The 18,562-nt window shown below is 46.4% G+C and overlaps 1 long non-coding RNA gene across 1 annotated transcript in view; it reads left to right on the plus strand.

The window, feature by feature from the left end:
* Window positions 1-2,160: 2,160 nt before the first annotated feature.
* LOC132351503 (uncharacterized) overlaps window positions 2,161-18,562 on the plus strand; it is a 109,799-nt gene continuing 93,397 nt past the window's right edge. Inside the window, exons 1-4 of the long non-coding RNA XR_009498364.1 lie at window positions 2,161-2,292; window positions 5,393-5,488; window positions 14,052-14,454; window positions 14,850-14,929. This is a non-coding gene — a long non-coding RNA (uncharacterized LOC132351503). The remainder of the gene's footprint in view (window positions 2,293-5,392; window positions 5,489-14,051; window positions 14,455-14,849; window positions 14,930-18,562) is intronic.

An 18,562-nucleotide genomic window follows, 5' to 3' on the forward strand; every position in this document is an offset into this window, starting at 1 on the left:
CAGATTCGCAGCGCCTTGGGAAGAGAGGGAAAAGAAGGACCTATAGGAAATGGGCACCTTTCCCTCCTCTCATCCGATTGCATCCTGACTTAACGAACAATTCCAGAATGCACTGACCTCCTAGCTTGTGGTTACGTGAATGCAAAGTTTATGATCTTAGCAACCACGTTCATCTTCAGAACCATTTTCGTGACAATGCACAGTCTTTGCAGACAATGATCTGATCCTTTACTCTATGGCCCTCTTCCCTTCCCTCTCCCTGTCTTGTTTTTGCACCAGATCTGGGATAAGCTGAAAGTGTTTAATTCCCTACACCATTCTCCTGGCCTTAACTTACAAGGGAGCTTCTGATTATTGGTTTGTCTGTCCTTCTCTGTAGCTAGTGTGCTTCACATTGTTGTTGTTGTTTGGTCCTTCTGGGGCTACATGGAACTTTCTTTTTTCCATCTCTGCTTCATTTGTGTGCATTTTGATTTAATGTGTCTAACAAAAACATCACTCCAACTTTCAGTTTGTGATGACCCTATTAATGTTCCCAGTTTTTCTTCTTTATTTCCCCTTCCCTCTCGATTTCGAGGACATTTTCAGGTTTTCTTAGTCCCTGAGGTGTAAGTATAGGAGAAGGAGCACTGCTTTAGGGTCACTGAAGCCTTTGTGTGTTCAGGTCCCACTGCCAGCTATGATGCTAAGTTAACCTTTATGAATAAGTGGTGGGAATAAAAGAATCTCTCTTTCCTCTCTTAGAAGGATGTCTTGAGGATAAAATGAGGATGGGTAAAAGAAAGTACCAAAAACTAGTATAAAAACCATATTAATTTCCACGTATTCACAATTACTCTGTACCAGTCACCAGGCTGAGCTCTTTATATGCTACTGTGTTTCATCCTTATGATGATGCAGTGAGGGGTAGTGTCATTACTATCCATGTTTACTTGTGAGTAACTTGAGGCTTAGAGCTGTTAAGTAACTGGTCTGAGATCACAGAGCATGTATAAAGGGAAGAGCCAAGATTTGAATCAAGTCTGTCTGGCACCAGACTGTGGCTCTTAAACACTGTACCATCCTGACACCGTATGAACCAGAGGTACCATCATTCAGTCGGATGCTGGTCATGTCTGTGTAATTCCACTCCAAGAAATCAAGTGAGTCGGAGACAGTGGAAGTCCCAGCATACTCTGTGAGTGGTTATTCATGGTATGGTGGTCTGGAGAGGAATCCCCCACCGAAATTTTGCTTGAGTTTCTAGAATCAAAATTCACACCACTGACCAAGGGGCAGCATGGTGTCGAGGTCATTAGCATCGTTGTCTGCAGTTAGAGACCAAACTGTGACTTTGGGCAAGTCAGTCTCGCTGGCCCCCTAGATACTCCCTGAGAAGAGGAGGAGCTTGGAAAAGAAAACCGTTAAGGTCTCTGGAAATCACAGTAATAAAAATAGCTAACATTTATTAAGTGCTTACTGATTGCCAGGGCTTTTTCTAAGTGCTTTATGTTCAATCTTACATGACTCTCACAACAACCCTAAGAGGTATTGCTATTGGTATTATTCCCTTTTCTTAGGTGAAGAAACTGAGGCACAAGGAAGTTTGCCCAAAGTCACATAAAGAGGGGGAAGAGCTGAGAACCCACACACTTAACCATTCAGCTCTCTTTCCTCTCTAACTGATAGGAATTATATTATTAGTTGCCTTGGATAGATGGGCAGTCACATTTCATCACTTCTTTATAGCCTGACTCAGCTTTTTCCTACTCTCGATAAAATATAGTGTATGTTTTTAAATACCCCATCACACTGCCTAGGACATAGTAGGTGATCAATAAAAATTCGCTTACCTGATTTTTTGTCATTAAAATAATTGTGTTAAAAAGAGACAGGCAAACAAACAAGCATAAACCAAGAAGTAGAGAATAATGAGGCTGTATAACTGAGAGAAATAATCTGACTCAGACCTCCTAATATGTACTGTCTTATGAGAGAATAATCCAAAGATAAAACCCAATATGAGCCCACACAATTCTTATCTGTACGAAACAACCACCAAAAAAAAAAAAATTATCTCGGTTGCAGAAACTTGATTATTGACTTTGGCAATCCTTTCTCCGCATCTTTGTGCCAATAAAGTTATTAGAATTGAATTGAGAGAGGCAGACGCACAAGAAGAGCTGAGACAAGATGCTGAGCAGTTGAAATCAATGACCCGAGGAGCTGATCCCCTGCCAAAGGCTACACCAGCTCCTGGGAGGAATCCACCACTCTGGCCAGCGGTCCGGCACTGCGGAAGCTGCAAGTCAGGTTTCTGGAGGGGACTCCCAGGTGGCTGGGGACCAACAGGTGTAGAAAGGAGGAAAAAGGGGTCCCTTCCCATTACCAAGGGCCAGACAGGCCAGGACCCACCAGGGTTGAGAACAGCGAGGCTTTTCTAGATTCACTGTGCTCCCCAGGCTGTGGAAAGAGAAGGGGAGGCAGAGGAGGAGGGTGGGAGAGAACACAGTGTTATTCACAATCTGTCGGTGACAGGAAGAAAGAGTGGCTTAATAACCCATAGCCAGATTAATGGAATACTCCTTCTTTCCCCTGGCAGAGCTGGTCCTCTGGTGCTATCACCCATAAAATTGAAGGCCACCCAAGGAGACATGGAGCCAATTAACAAATCTGCCCCCAAGTGTGCCAAAACCCATTCCACTAGAACTGCAAAGATAGCGACTGTTTAGATACCAGCTTAAATGGAGAAACCACTAGCATTCTCTGGAAGCCACCATGACCACTTGGCATTCCTTCTAGCCACTTCCTCCTTCTCAGTCAGCTGCCTCCCCACCTCTCCTAGGTTGGCCCCAAACATCTTCCTTCCACTCACCTTCTCTATCATCCACCCAACCATGAAGCATCAGAGCACCATTTAAAGTTTGTGTGCAACTCTCTGAGAATGATTGCACCTTTGTGAATCTCTACGAAGATCCAAACAAGGGTATTGGCTTTTGATTAGTTGAATTGTGTATATATTTGCTTCTCTGTGAACGTATTTTCTACAATAACAATAACAGTAGCTTTCACAATAATAACAAGTACTGAGTACTTGCTTGCTATGTGTCAGGCACTCTTTTAAACACTTAGAGTGCTTAGGGAATCTGTGTAACCTACAAGGAACAGACTAGGAATACTGACACAGGAGGTTCTCCAACAATCCCACATTGCAGCACAAAAAGTCCAAAGCTTCACCCACTTGCCCAGAGTTTTCAATCAACTTGAAAACTTCCAATCAGGTTAATAGTTCCACTCTCTTAATCATGATCAGATATCCCAATACTACTATCTGAGGAGAGCTAATAATGTGGACAATAAACACCAAGACAACAATTAAAAATAAAAGTAGTGGGCTTCCCTGGTGGCGCAGTGGTTGAGAATCTGCCTGCTAATGCAGGGGACACGGGTTCGAGCCCTGGTCTGGGAAGATCCCACATGCCGCGGAGCAACTAGGCCCATGAGCCACAACTACTGAGCCTGCGCGTCTGGAGTCTGTGCCCTGCAACGGGAGGGGCCGCGATAGTGAAAGGCCCATGCACCGCGATGAAGAGTGGCCCCCGCTTGCTGCAACTAGAGAAAGCCCTCGCACGAAAACTAAGACCCAACACAGCCAAAAATAAATAAATAAATAAAGTAGCTATAAAGCAAAAAAATAAAAAAAAATAAAAGTAGTGTATGGGTGGGGACTTCCCTGGTGGTCCAGTGGTTAAGACCTCACCTTCCAATGCAGGGGGTGAGGGTTTGATCCCTGGTCAGGGAACCAGTATCCCACATGCCTCGGGACCAAAAAACCAAAACATAAAACAGAAGTAATATTGCAACAAACTCAATAAAGACTTTTAAAAAAAAGTAGTGTGTGGGGGAACTGAGAACATGCAAGGAGAGGAGAATTAAAGTGTATATAAATTACATCTTTACAGAGATAAGAGAAAATATTGCATCCAAGAAAAAAGAACAGGGTGAAATAAAAAAGGAACATTCAGAGGCCAAAAAGGAATTCTTGGAAATTAAAAACAGCAGAAATAAAAAACTCAATAGTTAGTCTCTCACAAAGTAGAGTAAAAAATCAAAGGGATTTTTAAAAATTGGAAAGAAAAGAAAGCAAAATTAGAAGACTAGTCCAAGAAGTCCAATACATAAATAATAGGAGTTCTAGAGAGAGAACAAGAAAAAACAGAAAACGGAAAGAAGATAATCACAAATGAAATGACTCCCCCGGATTTCCCAGAGGAAAAAAAAGACAAAAGTTTCCTGCTTTAAACAATGCATCAAACACCCAACACGTTGGCTAATAATAGATCCACATTAAGGTACCTCACTGGACATTTTCATAAAATTGGAGGAAATAGAGTCTACGAGATTCTAGAGAAAGAAAAAAGTCACATACAAAGAGTCAGAAATGAGAATGGCTTTGGACTTCGCAATAGCATCACTGGAAACAGAAAGAAGATGAGGCAATGCATTCAAAATTCTGAAAGGAAATGCTCTCCAAACTAGAGTTCTATACCCAGCCAAATTATCCAAAAAGTACAAAGATAGAATAAAGACATCTTCAGACATGCAACGTCTCAAAACATGTATTTCCCTTGCAGCCTTACTTGAGAAAGGGAAAGATATAACAGGAGCAGAAGTTTCAACACAGGAGAGAAGTAAAAGTATTTCTAGGAGGATGGTGCAAAAAAAATCCCAGAATATATATTGTTAGAGACAGAATATACATAGCAGTCATTTTTCTCTGACAGTTTTCCTGTAGGAAGGCCTCAGAAGCCCATGTGCTCAAGAAATAGTAAAGGGGTCTGGAGGGAATATGGGATGAAAACTCTGCCACAAAAAAAAAAAAACAAAACAACTCTGCCACAATAACCAGTAGTATCTGCTAAGCCTATAATTGGTATGAAGCTCTTCAGCAGCTTGAAGTGTGAATAGGAATTCAGCTTTTAAATGTTCACTTCCCACTCTCTCCCAAATGATGTTCAGCTAAGGATGCTCTAACTTGGATTCCAAGATCACACTCGCATACTCAGCTGCTGTTTCCAAAGTAGGTCCTTTGTGCTGCCATAGTGGGTCCAGAGAGCAAAGCTTCTGTCCTTGGTTGCTCACTGTGCCAGAATCAGCACTCCTATGGCAACCATCTAGGCCTAGCGTTGAGTTTAATGAGTTACTCTTGGGGATCCGTGGGCCCTTTACTGCCAGCTAACACCATTTGGAACCATCTCAATAATTGGAAAGATTATAAGCATGTCAGGGTCTAGGACTTCTAGGTTCCCAGAGGTTCCTTGACTTCAAGCAAGGAAGTTTCTCCCTAGGGGTTTTTGAAAGAGCAGGCTTTGTCAAACCCAGTAAGGGTCTTGTCATTTCTTTTCCCCTCTAGATAATGGGCGCCTATGAAGCTTACATTGAGGGAACACTCAAGTGACTTGAAAACAAAGATCTGCCCTCAGGGGACTTGCTGTCTTCACTCAGACAGGTAACTGACCTATTAAATGACAGTTTCTTTTGCTAAACTTCCACCAAAGTTGGTACGGCTCTGCTCTCGTAGAAAAGCTTTCGATGAAGTATGAGGCTTGCTAACTTTCTCCTCTGCATTAAGTTCTTTGCATCCAAGCCTTCTTCTAGACCAAGTTCTTTGAGGGCAGAATCCATAACAGAGGATTCTTTATATCCCCTGCCCCACACCCCCCAGTGACTAGTACGGTGCCTAGCACAGAGTAGCTGCTCAATATGTATTTACAGAATGAACAAATGAATAAATAATTGAATTAACGCTGACTCTTGAGACATCCAGGATGCATACGTCATGTTAGGATAAGGCGGTTCTGCCAGCTTCCATAAAAATCAGATCCATAATGGAGTATTAAAATAAAATCTCATGGATCTGAATGTGAGGCAAGAAAGCTTTTTTAAAATTAGTGACAATAGTACATTATAGAAATTAATTATATAGAAATGCACTTATTTTATACTCGAGAACTTACCTCAATTCAAACTAGACCAACCAGGGGTTCTATGATAGAAGTCTTAGTGGATAGGGAAGTGATCTGTTATTTCCACAGTAATTGTTAACATATCAATAGATACTTCTGAAGTGTTGATGGTTCTTAAAAGCGGTTGTTCTTTTCAATGTTCTAAGCATTCCTCATTGAATTGCATTTTATTTAAAAATACTATAGGGCCAGAGCACTCATACACTGCAAGGGAATATAAATTGGCACAAACACTTTGGCAGCATCTACTAAAGCTGAACAAATAGCAACCTATTACCCTTCAGTACCATTCTTGGACATACACCCAACAGAATGAGTGCTATGACCCCATTGTATGTAGTCAAGAACGTTCATGGCAGCACTATTTCTCATAGCCCCAAACTGGAAGAAGCCCTAGCATCTATCAACTGATAGAAAAACTGTGGTATATATTTACACAATGGACTACTTCACAGATAAAAAAAAGAACTTAAACCATTGCACACAACAAAAGACATATTATTGAGAGAAAGAAATTAGATAACAAAGAACATACACCAAGTGATCCTATTTATAAGAAGACCAAGAACAGGCAAAACTATATAGCAGTAGAGGTCAGAATGATGGTTACTTCGATGTGGGATACTGTCTGGGTAGGACCATGAGAGGCTTCAAGTGTGCTGAAAATATTTGTATGTTGGAATAGTGGTTTCATGGGTTTATACGTATGTAAGAATTCATCAAGCTGTACTATCTTTGTGTCCAGTAATTTACTGTATGTAAGTTATGCCTTAATTTAAAAAATACTATGAAACTCAGTTCTATTAAAAAAAAAATAAAAGCTCCATGGATTACAACAAAAATGTTTAAGACAGAGTTCCTGCCCTGAAAGAGATACAAAATTAATTACAGAAGATAAGATATACACTCAAATAACCATAATGCAAAGCAGTGTCTGAAGACGGATGAGTGGTCCAAATGGATGTCATAGGGTTGCAGAGAAGGAATGGAGCAGGGAGGGGAAATTGACACATGACAGCTGAGCTCCACTCTGAGCATTTTCTGCATGCTTGTTCCATCAATTTTCTCTCTCTCTTAAATCTCCTTAACAGTCGGTTTCTGATTATGTTCAAGTCTCCTCTACTGAACTTTCCTCCTTGGTTCATCCTCCAAGCTCTCTCCTTCCCTTCCTAGCTGAGTTTCTGGGTGGAATAGTCTACCTGCTGTCACCACTTCCTGCCTTTCATTCACTCCTTGACCCACTGCCTTCTGGCTTCTCCCCGCATCTCCCACAGAATCTTCTTCCACCTGGTCAGCAATAAGGACCCAGGTGCCAGGTCTAACGGCTTCTCTTCAGTCCTTATATTCCTTGACCTCTGCATCATTTGACACTGTCAAACACTTCCCCTTTCTTCAAAAATCACCCTTCCTTTGTTTTCTGAGAAGCCTGTCTCTTCCCACCTCTTTGCTTGCTCTCTTTGGGGAGTTCACTTTCCTCTGCCCTCAGCGTTCTCTGGCATAGCACCCTCAGTTCACTCCTCTGTCCACGTTTGGACTCTCCCTTGGCAAACTTTCATCTCCACCTGCTGATGCCCCTGGGACCGAGGATCCCTAGACCACATCTCTCTCTGGGACTTGGATCTTTATATACACCAGCTGACGGGTATCTCAGTTTGACTGCCTCATACAGAAAGCAAGTGCAGCATATCAAACTTAATCGTTATCTTCTCCGTCACATTCTTCCCTTAGCATTCAGTTACCATTCAATGATACCTCCATCCACTCAAAGAAATCATGAAGTCATTCCCAAATGCCCCCTCTCTCTCCCTCCCCCTTATGCCCATTGATCTTACCTTTGGCCCAGGCTCAGGGCTTTGTTTTGGTCCCCAGTCATTGCTCTCCTGCAAATCACCTTACTCCCGTCCTTGTTTCTAGCTTCATCCTCATCTAGGTCATCCCATGATCTCCCTACAGTTAGAATCTGACTATACACCTCCCAGCTTCCCTTCAAAAATCAGCGCCCCGCTCCTTAGCCTGGACCACCACCCTCAGTGTCTTCTTTCCAGAATCACCTCCTTCCAATTTGTCTCAGGTGGCCTGAGCTCCACCCGTAGTGACTTTGAGCATTTCAAATGTTCCACACTCTCCTGTCTGCGTGAATCCCTCTTCCCCTTCTCACATTCACCAGGGAACCCCTGGCAGTCCTTCGAATCCTGACTCCTGCAGATAGAGATGGATGGACCCCCTGTTCTTCCTGTTCCCATAACACCCACAGTATGAGAGCTGTTTGCCTGTTTTCCCCACTGGCTAACCTCTCAGAAGACAGATATTTTTATGTCTTATTCATCTTTGTATTCAAAGCACATGGCTCAGTGTTAGTGCTCAAAATATTTGTTGCATAAATAAGTCAACGTTCGGTCCTCAGGTATATAGACTTTTTTGCCTCAAAGATACATAGCTCAGCAACTGCATTTCTAGCATCGTCACTGTTTCTATTTCTGAATCTAATTGCTATTGCACAGAACTGTTCAGGGCAGAAACTGCAGTAAGTGGAATGGTCCAGCAACTCACTTCCAATGCAAATGCCCCATGCTCTTATGAAATTGCTGCAGTCTTAAAAGGGTGTAGGCCTTTGGAATTTTAGACAAGAAAAGAAATCACAGTAAGGTATGGGAGATTCTTATGCCACTGTTGAAAGTCCCCTCTCTCCAGGATTGCTACCCCCTTTCTCCCCCAGTTCAGATGAATGACGCTGAAAAATCACAAATCTAAGAAATTTAGGACAATCTCATGGGCATAGGAATTGCTGCACGGACCAGAACCCAAGGCCCAAGGGGACAGAGTTCTCCTTCTTTAACTCCTGCCAAATGCTCGATGTCCTTCCTGGTGGCAAGGTCGCAGGGTCAGGGGACACCCCATACAGAGATCAGCCAACCATGAATTTGCCTGAAACTTCATTTGATGTACTTTCTATGCTTACACTCGGCTCCCTCTTGGGAAATGAATTCTGTGAGTTTATTACTTGCTGGAAATGAAATAGATTCCTTTCACGTAACCTAAAAGTCCTCTTGCTCCAATGTCACCAATCCCTTCCTAAACCTACGCTGCTGGGATTGGGTGAACAAGGACCTGCTCCCAAGCCCTGTGCGTCCCTGGGGACTTCATGGACCTCTCAGCAGCCCCTCTCAGCCTTCCACTTTCCAGACTGAAGGAAATACATAATGTCTGGAAGAAGGCCCTGAACATAATAAATACTGAATGATGATCGTGGAGCTGAATGATGATAAGAGCTGCCTTTAAATGGGGATTCAAATTCTTGCCACGAATCTGAGATGTGAGAATTAACCATTGCCAAACAGAGTCGAGATCAAACAAATGAGAGGGCTGAGGTCCCCCTTGGTGTAGGGCAAGGTTCATTGTTCCCAGACCTTCCCCCAGTTGTTTCCGTTTCTAAGCAAGAAACAGTCCCTTTGTGTGCATGGCAGCCAGCATTTGTGAGATGGCTGGGCACTGCTGAACCTTTCTGAGGATGGTACTCTCGCTTAGGGATGATTGCTCTCCCATTAGGAGGAGGAAGGAGAGAAGGAAGATCTGAGAGAGAAAGAGGAAACCTACTAAATGCCCAGTTCCTATTTTATGCCAGGCCGTGTTCTAGGTGGTTTGCATAGGTCATGTCCTTCAGCCTTCACCATGATCCTATGAAGGGGACTGGACTCCGTATTGTACAGATGAGGAAAGGAAGGCTCCAGGAGGCTGGGGAACCTGTCCAGGACGCTGGAAGCAGTGGGTCTGGACTTCAAAGCCAGGCCTGTTGGATCCCAGAGCCGTTTGTGTTAATGGTACTGCCCTAGGCCCCTACCTAGAGGACTGTGCGGCCCAATGTGACCCCTGCCCCCATAGAGGCATGGCTTTTGCCCCTGCTCAGGGCAACAGCCCAGTTCCCCCTCCTCCCTTTTCCATCTTCTGCAGACTTTTATGGCCGGAGCCCACCCAGGCCTGCAGGTGCTCCATGAGCCGGCCGGGTGGCCCCCCTTTCTTTTTCCTTCTCTCATCTCCTCGCAGGAAGCACAGGAACAAGATGGCAGCAGTGACTCATGGCTAGAAGAATACAGTCTTGAGTGGGGGCAGCCTGAGTGGCGTAGCTGGATTCTCTAACAATGGAAGAATGTCCCCTGAGCTTTTGAAGGTCGTTACCATTCACTGCTATAAAACAAAGGCAGAGAAAGGACAGCAGCCAACAGTGGGGGTGGGAGTGCAGGCTGAGGAGAATAGAGACCACAGAACTTTCCAGGGTGAAAAGGGAAGAATAAAGGGGATTGGAGACTTTTCTTTGCCTATAATTTGAGCTGTTGGTAATGGTAGAGAAATCCCAGGTGTTTGTTTAATTTTTATTGAAGTATAGTTAATTTACAATGTTGTGTTAATTTCTGCTGTGCAGCAAAGTGATTCACTTATACATATATATACATTCTTTTTCATATTCTTTTCCATTATGGTTTATCACAGGATATTGAATATAGTTCCCTGTGCTATGGAGTAGGACCTTGTTGTTTATCCATTCTATACATAATAGCTTACATCTGCTAACCCCAAACTCCCACTCCATCCCTCCCACACCCCAAGTGTTTTTTTTTGTTTTTTTTTTTAAATTTTATAGCTACTTTATTTATTTATTTATTATTTATTTTTGGCTGTGTTGGGTCTTCGGTTCATGCGAGGGCTTTCTCTAGTTGCGGCAAGCGGGGGCCACTCTTCATCGCGGTGCGGGGACCGCTCTTCATCGCGGTGCGCGGGCCTTTCACTATCGCGGCCCCTCCCGTTGCGGGGCACAGGCTCCAGACGCGCAGGCTCAGTAGTTGTGGCTCACGGGCCCAGCTGCTCCGCGGCATGTGGGATCTTCCCAGACCAGGGCTCGAACCCGTGTCCCCTGCATTAGCAGGCAGATTCTCAACCACTGCGCCACCAGGGAAGCCCCCAAGTGTTTTTTATTTAGCAGATTAACCTGGCCTTAACACATGATGAATGGTCTCCACATTATAGGCCAGGCAAGTGGAAGCCCCCAAGATTCAATGGTTTAACCTGTGAAATGTATGAGGAAGTCTGCCCAAGGACAGACTTTATAAGGCTGCTGTGTCCTGACCCCAGGTGGCTTCATGCTTCTGCTAAGTAACAGATGAGATTCGTCCCTCTGCTTCCTCTTCCCCTTCCTCCAGGGTCACCCAGGGCCTGACCATTGGGCTCCCCCCACAGACTGCTGTCCAGACAGCCCTGCCAGCCTGTGTTCCTGCACCAGGCCTCAGGGGTGCCCACCCTGCCCCTGGGTGATGTGGCAGAAACATGACCAGATTCTAAGATGGGAGAAGGAGCCTCGGGTGGGTAGGCCAGAGGATGAGGCCTGGGACTTTGATTGGAAGGGCAGCAAATACCTCAAAGGGTACCATCATTCTTGAATGTTTCACTGTTTGACCACTGCTATGGACTGAATTTATCCCCCCCACCCCCAAATTCATATGTTGAAGCCCTAACCCCACAGTGTGACTGTATTTGGAGATAGTGCCTATAAGGAGGTCTTTAGCATTCAGTGAGGCCATGAGGGTGGAGCCCTCATCTGTTAGGATCAGTGCCCTGATAACAAGAGCTACCAGACAACTTGCTTCTCCTCTCGCTGCCATGTGAAGACACAGCAAGGAGGTAGCCCTGTCTGCAAGCTGGGAAGAGAGCTCTCACCAGAAACTGAATTGGCTGGCATCTTGGTCTTGGACTTCCAGCCTCTAGAACTGTGAGAAATAAATGTCTGCTGTTTAAGCTACCCAGACTATTGTATTTGTTATGGCAGCTGGTGCTGACTAATACAACCACTAAGGTGTCAGTTGCTAACTGAGCAGGCTGACTCTCAGTTTCCCTCTGCTTCTGGCAATGAATTTTCACTCCAGTGTAAGTAACCATTGTGTTACAATATCACCTTGTAAAAATGATCGCAAAGGTGCCACTCATGGAGAATTTGCTCACGGGAGGAAATCCTCTGCCTCGTCCCCCCTGGACCATGCCTCTGGTGAAGCCTGGAAGCCCAGGTTGGGCTGCAGAAGACAAGTGGCTGCCCTGGGGGGAAAAGGGGTGCCCTGGAAACTGCCGACATTCTGGCCATGGCAGTAGCATCCCCTGGGACTCTGGCCCTGCCTCACTGCACCCCACCATCCAGGCCGGTATTGTGCCAGCACTAGGGCCCTGACAGTGCCCCCCAGACAGCCAACTCACGGGCCACCAACTTTGTGCCCCTCTCTGAAAAATCCTGAAAGGTAAGGCAACTCACAAGGATTCCACAGTTTCCTTAGAAAAATGCAGTTTTATCCAGGCCTTAAGGAACTCAATGGATGAAAAAGCTAGTTTTCTAAACTGGGTGTGATTTATAAAAATACTCTCAACTGATGTCCTTTCAACTAGGCCTTCCTTCCTATCAAAAATACAAGGCTTCAAAATTTTTGTGTTTTTACCTGAATTCCTCAAACACATTCATCTTCTGTGAAACAAAGGTACACGTGGATTTGAAATAAGTATCAGAGTTGATTTCAGGAGGAGAAGTCTGTCTTAGGCCCCAGGAATGGCTGGATGGGGCCCAGGGCAACTACCCGGAGAGAATGAGGGAAGGGTGGGGGTCGGGGAGGGTGGGGCACACGGGGAGCCTGACGTTCACCCTTTCCATTTCGTGGTTCTAGCGAGGTAACCCCTCGGTAACCTTCCGATGTCATTTGAGCCCCGTGTCTCCAATTCCAGCAGTAACCATGAGTGTTTCTGACCACTTAGCAACGCTGAGGCCTTTCCCCAGCTTCTGCTTTTGGCCATTATCGTGCTAACTTGAGACCCTGACACTGCACTCCCATAGCCCCGTGGCCCAGAGGCACCTCGCGACCCACCCAGATGTGTTCTGCTCACCTTCTCATCACAGAAGCACACTTGCAGAGACCCTCCCTCGGCCTCCGTGAGAGTGTCGCGTGAACTGGCACTTGGAACCCCGTCATTTTTCTCCTTGGATCCCAGACACGAATAAGAATAAAGCCTGCTTCCACGCCTAGGACGTTTCTGAGCTCCAGTGCCCACAACATTTCTTGGGACTGAGAACGCAAGTCTGTCATAATGGTATTTGCAGAGCCAGAGACTGTATTTAAGGCTTCAAGAGGATGCTTATTATAACCCTGTCTTGGACTATCATGCCAAAAACACTACATGAAGAGTCTTTTTCAAGGAAATTTGCCAGGGAAAGCAGAATGCCTCTGATCACAGAGGAGTTGTTCTGGGTTGGTTTCAAGCTGTAGAGTCTGGGGGAGAAAGAAGTTTTCCTGGAGGCTGCCCTGGGGTAGAGGAGTCCACACAGAGCTGTGACTCAAGGGGCTGCCATCCAGAGAAATTATGATGGGAATGGTACCCCCTTGGAGTGAACACTTGGCAGCCCTGATGCCACCCGCAGGAGGCGGGCAACTGTGGAAGACCCTGAAACCTGAATTCAAGATTAATGATAGGGGAAGCAGGTACTTCAGGGGATAGCCGAGTGTTCTGAGCTCTTCCCAGCGGGGGAACAATGAGGCAATCAGGCAGACACCCAAGCCTGGCACATGCAGCTCCCAAGGGAATCACGCTGGGGTGGGAGAAACAGAGGCACTTTCACTCCAGTGAAGTTCCCATTTTCTAAAACCACTTTTAAACCCATTGTCATGACTCAATGGTCAACAGTTATCCTGCCATTTTGAATTTCTCCTTTTAAAAAAACTCATAATGCAGTTCGAGAAATTGCATTCCACATCACTAGTATCCCTATTAATATTAATTGCCACATTTAAAAATACTGAAGCCGCTGTATCTTTTCCTCTTTTATCTGCTATGACTTTGCCTGTGGGGAGGAAAGGAAGTGACGTGCACACAGTCCTTTCTAGGAGGACTGTTCTGGAAGTGGTATAGGGATGGGTTGGGGAGAACTAGCAACAGTCAGGGAGACTGCTTGGTCAGCAAACATTTATTGGACACTTGCTATGTGTCAGCTGTATAAAGATGGTTTCTGCTTCTATGTCATTTTAGAGTCCTCCATCAAGCAGACACCAAAACGGAATGTGATGTGCAAGAAACTTACTGGGGGAAATGCTAATGAAAGCTAAAGGACGAAGGAGCTGGAGCAGGTGGGGAGAGTCTTCAGACTTGACGCAAGTCTGACACCTGTGAAAGGAGAGCCGGAAGGAAGAGCATCAGGCGCCATGCAGGTCCGAGAAGGTCTCAGCCAGGCCGACAGAGAGCCTCCCAAGCCAAGGCTGCCAGTTGCAGGAGCCCCATTTGGGGCAGGAACAGACCAGCCCCAGTCCCTGCAGTGTACTCACTGGCTGAGGACAGACTGGGAGAAACGGGAACGCCATGGTGGATATAAAAGGCAGCAGCTGGAGGCGGTCAGCCAGTTACATTTCCCACGGCAGGAGCTTTGGAAGGAGATGTGAGTGGAGCACCGCCATGGCCGACACGGCCTTCCAGGAGCTCTCAGTTTAGGCAGATAAACATCGGCATCACAGCTGTAGTCCAAGCCCGCCCACTAGCCCTTTGGGGTTGGATGTCTGTTGCACGTTTGGTCAGCCACAGCCTGGGTTGTAGGCAAAACCCACGGTGTGGAGCTTGGCCGCTTCGCTGGGGAGGGCTGTGACACATGGGTGGGCACCACCCGCAGTCCCAGGCCAGCAGGGAGATGGTTGATGTAACACAGTCAGGTACGAGATGCAGTGGCAGGAAGGTGGGAAACTAACTGCTTATGAAGGAGAGGCGAGAGACAGGTTCAGGATACGGGGATGTGGCAGTTGGGTTTTAGGGCGTGACTAGAATTTATCACGTACGCAGGAGGAGATGCAGTGGAATCTGTCTCACTGAAACCTGGATTCACATCCTGGCTCAGCCACTTACCAGCTGTGTGACCTTGGGTAAGTCTCTTAACGTCTTTTAAGCCTCAGTTTCTTCATCTGTAAAATGGAGATAATTGCACCGATTTTACAGAATTGTTACGTTGATGCACGTGAATTCCTTAGCAGAGTGCCTGACCTACAGTATGTGATCAATAAATGGTAACAGTATCGTTACCACTGATAACGATGTCGTCAGTATTTCTGACATCCCAGACGGTGGGAACAGCTTGCCCAAAGGTGGGAGAGGAGGAAGGGCCGCCAGTCCAGGGAGTCGGTGGTTCTCTGTGGCTGGGTCATCTGGCGAAGGGAAGGTTGGTAGAAAACAAGGTTGGGAAAACGGGTCCATCAGATGAAAAGCCTCGTGAGCTGTGTAAGATATTTCAGGTCTCACACCAGGTGATGAGATGCTATGAAAGGATGTTACACAGGTAGGGAAAGGATCAGATTTGCATGTTTAAGATTCCTTTCTGGCAGCAGGGCATCCGGTGGATTAGAGGGAGACGAGACTGGAGGGGGGTGGTGGGTTATGAGGCTCTTTTTTAAAAAAATTAATTAATTTATTTTTATTTTTTGGCTGTGTTGGGTCTTTTTGTTGCTGCGCGTGGGCTTTCTCTAGTTGCGGCAAGCAGGGGCTACTCTTCGTTGCAGTGAGTGGGCTTCTCATTGTCGTGGCTTCTCTTGTTGCGGAGCACGGGCTCTAGGCGCGTGGGCTTCAGTAGTTGTGGCACGTGGGCTCAGTAGTTGTGGCACACAGACTTAGTTGCCCCACGGCATGTGGGATCTTCCCGGACCAGGGCTCGAACCCGTGTTCCCTGCATTGGCAGGTGGATTCTTAACCACTGTGTCACCAGGGAAGTCCCATGAGGCTCTTATATTAATCCAAGCAAAGGATCAAGGACCCGAGAGAGAGAAGAGAAGCAGGTTTAAAAGGTATATTTAGGAGGAAGAACCAATGAGCTATGGCAACAGTTTGTACGCGGTGGGGAGGGAGGCGTCTTGGGCGAGGAGGATGCGTGGGTGGATGGAGCCACAGTGCACCCAACAGCAACCCTAAGGCAGGCACAAGTGATCGAGGGTGGCTGGGGGGAGACAAGAGAGGTGAGCTGGGGGTGTTGAATTTGAAGGGCCTGTTGGACTTGCCAGGGGGCCTATTGGGCAGACAGTTGGATGCATGGATCTGGGGCTCAGATGAGAGGTCTGGGGGTCACTTGGAGACTGTGGCCACAGTCCAAGTGAGGCCTAAGAATGACAGTAGGAGGAGTGAAAAGAACAGGGTCAGGCCAGAACCACCACTGGGCCTGTGTGGTTTACCTGGGACTCTCATTGGAAACACACGGCAGAATGTGGAGACTGTGCTCAGTGCCCCTCCTGCCTCCTAAAGCCCCTTGAATCCGTGAAGATACTGAAAGAATAAATATCAAGCTGGGATTGAAAGAGTGAAAATCAGTTCAGACTGAAAGACAAAAAAAGAATCCTCTAGTTAATCAGGCTGGGAGGACGCAGATAAAAGCAGCTGCAAACTTAACAGGCGACCTGGTTTCTCCCAAGGTCTTGTAGTGGCTGTAAAATGAGCGACCACCACTTTTCTTCCCAGTGGTGCCCCAGACCCACTTTGCTAAACCCGCTCAGTACTGAGGACACCCAGTTACTAAGCCGCTCTGGTCTCTTAACAGCCCTTCATCCCTCCACTTCCCCTGAGTCTGAATCAGAAGGCAACCAGTCCAGAGCAGAGGACTCTACCCTCACAGCCCTCTCAGAATCCTTCCGCAGGACCACACTCCTGGTGGAAGATGCTTCTCTCCTCCCTCTTGGCCACCGTTCCTCTGGAGTGTCCTCCCTCACTGCAGCAAGCCAGGAAATCTGACTGTGGCGTGCGTGCGTGCGTGTGTGTGTGTGTGAGTGTGTCCGTCCCAGACCACAGTTGTCCCTGGTGGTCTTTGGCTGATTCAGTTTTAATAAATACGCACATCCTAAAAACAGAAGTATTGCTGAGGATAGTATGCCACTCAGCAGGATCACTCAGCAGGGACCGTGGAACCCCTGGCTAGAATAAAGTATAAGAGGAACAACCAGAAATCTGGAATGGGAGCAGGCTTAGCCACACTTGCCTGGGAACTTGTCACCTAGAGAACTGCTTCTCTTCTGGGGCCGCATCTTAAGAGGGAAATAGGTAAATGGGAGCAGGTTCCAGGGAGGATGGTAAGTGCTAAGATAATTCAAAATAAGTCACATGAGGGATACTTGTGTGAACTGGAGGGAATTGGGTTCTTGAAGGGAAAATGCAAGGAAACTGTCGTCTATTATCTAAGAGGGCATGATATTTAAAAGGGATTAAACTGGCCCATTAAGCCCTGGAAGAACAGAATAGGACCAGTGATTCTATCTTTGGCAGAATACAGGCTGCGGCAGATTCAAGCTCAATAGAAGGAAAATTTCCTTCTACAGGCAGGGTGGACCACAGGTTGACTGGATTGCTTTGGAAGGCATGGGTGCCTTGTCACAGCGGGTATTTAAAAAGAGGCTGGATGATGCTTTGGCCAGGCTGTGGTACAAGGGACCTCCGTCTCATAGGGACTTTGGACTAGATGACTTTTAAGGCCCCTCCTACTCAGAGCCTGTGTCTGAAAGCAGAGTCCCTAACTGGGCAGGATAGGCCTCCTAATGCACCAATGCCTACAGCTGCCTTTTCACGGGGTTGGGGACAGGTGGGGGAGGTGGGAGTTATGGAACCAGCCCGAAGCCCTCTACTAAGGGACATTCCTTCATCAGAAGCCACTGTGATACCACGTGACTGTGACCATCTGGCTGTTGCTGTTTGGACCAGCAGTGGGCAAGTAATATTGCAAGAGATTTCTAGCCAAGCAGGAATGTGAACTGGAGGTTATAAAGAGAGGGCTGGTGGGTTTGGGGGCAGAAAGAGAAACTGAAAAAAATCCACAGAGAGTAGGATGTCAAGCAGGGCCATGGAGGCAGCAGGGGGCCTGATAGTATAAGGTTACAGACGTTCCAGCAGCAACACCAGGAGAAGGAGAGGGCAGTCTCCATAGTGACGTGGAAGAGCCCCTGGGGCCAAGACTTGGAGAGAGAAAGTAGACTATTGCTGTCCTGGGGTCCCGTGGTTAGGACTCTGAACTTTCACTGCGAAGGGCGCGTGTTCGATCCCTGGTCGTGGGAACTAAAATCCCGCAAGCCGCCAAAGCCTCAGTTTCCTCATCTGTGAAAACAAGCACTTGGCATAGACCTGCGACAGAATAAGCTCTGAATAAGTGTTGGCTGCCATTTATTGTAGTTCTCCATAAGCTTATAGACACAGGATTCAAAGACGTTCTAAATGTCACCAAGTTTTGGAGTGCTTCAGCGCCTGGTCAAAGGTGACTTGAGAGGAGTGGGGTTAGAGGTGAGAAATTAAGAGGATCCACCCTCCCTGCAACCAGAATTGCTCTGCATGAGTCAGCTTGATGGAGCTTTTATGGAGATTTTAGGGGAAAGGAAAAGGAAGTGTTTTCACTGCCAGAATTAATCCAAACTGCAAACTGGTGCCAGAATCTCCTCTTCAACATCCTGGCCAAATGGTTGTCCAGTCTTTTCTTAAACACATTCTCTCTGTGAGGCCCCAGACTCATTTGCTTAGCAATTTTCTTACTCTTTAGA

This window comes from Balaenoptera ricei, chromosome 1 (genome assembly GCF_028023285.1).
Source record: "Balaenoptera ricei isolate mBalRic1 chromosome 1, mBalRic1.hap2, whole genome shotgun sequence".
Classification (NCBI taxonomy): Eukaryota; Metazoa; Chordata; class Mammalia; order Artiodactyla; family Balaenopteridae; genus Balaenoptera; species Balaenoptera ricei.